The sequence below is a fragment of the Parus major genome, unplaced genomic scaffold, assembly GCF_001522545.3.
Source record: "Parus major isolate Abel unplaced genomic scaffold, Parus_major1.1 Scaffold456, whole genome shotgun sequence".
Taxonomy (NCBI): Eukaryota; Metazoa; Chordata; class Aves; order Passeriformes; family Paridae; genus Parus; species Parus major.
This window is the reverse complement of record NW_015379358.1, coordinates 28927-32291: the sequence shown is the minus strand read 5'-3', so window position 1 is coordinate 32291 and position 3365 is coordinate 28927.

The following is a 3365-nucleotide window of genomic DNA, read 5'->3' as shown; positions in this document are numbered from 1 at the left end:
GCCGGGGCGCTCTGGGCACCGTCCCCCCGATTTCCCCACACTGGGAGCTCATTCCCAGCAATTCCCAGCTGCTGGATTTTGGGAAAAGGAACCTGAGCGAGCTGGAGACGAGGAGGAACCCACAAACAACCCCCACAATAATCATAAACACAATTACAAACCACAACAATAAATCCCTCTGCCAGAGGCCACAGGGATCCTGCTGGGGGAGGCTTTTTTGGGGGGGAAAAACCCATTTTTTTTCCACCTCCCAGCCCGAATTCCGTGTCCTGGGAATGGCCTGGGGGTGTCACACGCACGGCCTGCGCTGCTGAGTGTAAACAGAACATTTCTGCACTAAAAATAACCCTCTCCTCTGAGGAAAGGAGCAGCTGATCCCTGCAAGCCCAGATGCAGGAGCTCAGCAGGGTCAGCTCACCTCTTCTTTCATTAACGCCGTCGTTTAATTAGGAATTGCCCCCAGGAGCTTTGCCTCCATCAAGAGCTCGTTCTTAAAAATAAGAAAATTGATAAAAATTCATAAAAATGGATGAAAATCCAGGTGTCAAAGGCAGGCTGGTAAATAATTTTGGTGTTTAACAACACCACGGGGCTTTCTGGGGAAGGGAAGGATTTTTGGCTCTTGTTTAAAATCGCTCCCAGATTACCCAGCGTGGCCTTTTCTCCTCCCGGCTCCACAGAAACCTCAGAAATGCTGGAATTAAAGTCCAGGCTTTGGGAAGGGTAATTCTGGCTTTGTGGAGGAGGAGGAGGAATCAGAGCTGGGCTGGATTTGCCTCTTTTGGCATTTCCCATTCCCATTCCCACTAAAATTCCGGATTTTTAGGCCAGGCCAGGCCTCAGGGCTGTGGTTTTGGGGCTGAATTCCCATTTTTCTGCTCACAGGGAGAATCTCTGAGACTTTTTCATCCCACTCCTCTCTGCTGATCATTTCCCCCTTTATTAATGATCTGCCTGGGTTTGAATAATTCAATTTAATTTGCAAAAAGCACCAGGCCTCTGCAGGCCCCTGCGCTCGGGAGCGTCTCCCTCAGCCAGGATGGAGCTGCTGACAGGAATTTCTGATGGCAGACACAAAAATGCAGCTTTGCCACCTTTGGAACACAACATTTCCACCTCTGGAAGCACAAAAAATTAGGAAATAAATCCTGGTGAGGGCTGCAGAAGGCACAGCAGGGATGTGGCAGCGGCGCTGCTTTGAGACTTCCAAAATCCTTTGGAAACGGCTGGAAATTGGTTCAAATCCAATTCCTGGCTGGAATTGGTGCTGTTGGAAGAGCTCCAGCGAGGTTTTCTCCTGGCTGAGGCAGGATTTGTGGGAATAGCTGGTGAAAAATGGGATTTCATTAGTGTGGAAGGAGGGAAGGCCGCAGGGGAAGGGCCTCCCACACCCATCCAGCACAGGCCACGAGAAAGGCCTTGCCTTTGTTTCCCAAATACTGATTAAAAAAACATTTCCAGAATATTCTGGCAGGGAAAAGAACAGCTCCAGCACCCCTGGGACACAGAAAATGTGGAGGGAATTGAAGGAATTTGGGCTCTGGGGGAAAAGGGGCACGGCCAGGGCTGCCAGCAGCTCAGGGACAGCCCCAAACTGGGCCAAAACTGGGGAAAATCCCTCAAAAATCATTCCAAATCTCAGGAAAAAACCTGCTCAGGGTTTAATGAGCCCTGAATTGAACATTGGCAGAGACAGGAACACCCAGAACCTGCTGGGGGTGCTGGAAGAGGCAGGATCCTCGTGCAGGATCCCAGTGGATCCCTGTGGATCCCTCACTCCACGGGCTGGGATCAGCTGCAGATCCTTTATTTTGTGTCTCATGGAACGATTTCAGACCTCCCTGCATTGTTTTTAAACCTCCTGATGTGGTGTTTAGATCTCCTCACATGATTTTTAAACTGCCTCAGGTGATTTTTGTACCTTCCCACATGATTTTTAGACCTCATTGCATCATTTTAAAACCTTCTGACACTGTTTTTAGACCTCCTCATTGGATTTTGGACCTCCCCACCTGATTTTTAAACCTCCTCACATGATTTTAAACCTCCTCACATGATTTTAAACCTCCTCACATGATTTTAAACCTCCTCACATGATTTTAAACCTCCTCACATGACTTTAAACCTTCTCACATGATTTTTAAACCTTCTCCCATGACTTTAAACCTCCTCACATGATTTTTACACTTCCTCACATGATTTTAGATCTTCTCCCATGACTTCAGACCTCCTCCCTTGACTTTTACACCTCCTTGCACAATTTTAAACCTCCTCCCATGACTTTTAGACCTCCTTGCATGATTCTAAACCTCCTTGCATGATTCTAAACCTCCTCCCATGATTTTTAAACCTCCTCCCGTGATTTTTGAACCTCCTCCCGTGATTTTTGAACCTCCTCCCGTGACTTTCAGACCTCCTCACACCATTTTTACCCCTCCTCACACAACTCTCATCCCCTTGGAGGGTCAGTTCTCTGCTGCAGGCTGAGCTGGAGCCCTCGGGGGCCGCTCTGGGGACACCAAACGTGGGAAGAACCAGCAGAAAATCAGATTTAGTGCAGCTGGGGCAGGTTCTGGGGCCAGCAGCACGGAATTCCCTGGAGCTGGGGGAGCTCTGGGAGTGTTTTCCTGGCTGGGAATCCTGCTGGGATGTGCAGCAGCTTGATCAGGAGCTGGGAAAGCTGACTCAGCCAGGCGTGGTACAGAGCAGGGGGACAGGCGAGGCTGCAATCCTGCTGCCAGGATTTCAGGATCCATCCATTCCCAGCTCAGCTGTGGTGGAAAATAAAATCCATGGAAAATCCATTTTTTCCCCACCCCCAGTGACAGAGATGCAAACCAAACACACCTTGCTGGGAGCTGATCTCTATTTCAGAAGGAGGGAGAAAATATCCAACACTGGCGTGGGGTGGGAAACAAATCCCCAAAAATTTCTGTGTCCCCCCACTCCACTTCCTTCCTTTTCTTCTTAAATACCCTGGAACTAAAAGTTTCTGTGGCAGCTCCAGCCCCAGACAGTCGTGAGAACGCTTCATGCAACAGAAAAATGAAAATAAAGTAAAAACTGGGGGGAAAAAAGCCCAAACCTGGAGGGGAAGAGCTCTGCAGGTGTGGGAATTCCTGCATTTCCCTGGGAATGGGAAGGGCACGGAGCCACCAGCAGATTCCCGAGGTGCCAGACCTGCTGTGGGATCCTCTGTGGCCACCAGCTGAGCCAGAGGGAACATTCCCAGAAATTCCCAGGATTTCTGCTGCCTTCACCAGGTTTAGAGCAGGAAAGAGGAACAAAAAAACACCCCCAAATCCACCCAAATCCAGCCAAATCCACCCAAATCCACCCAAATCCATCCCTGCTCCTGGGAGGGA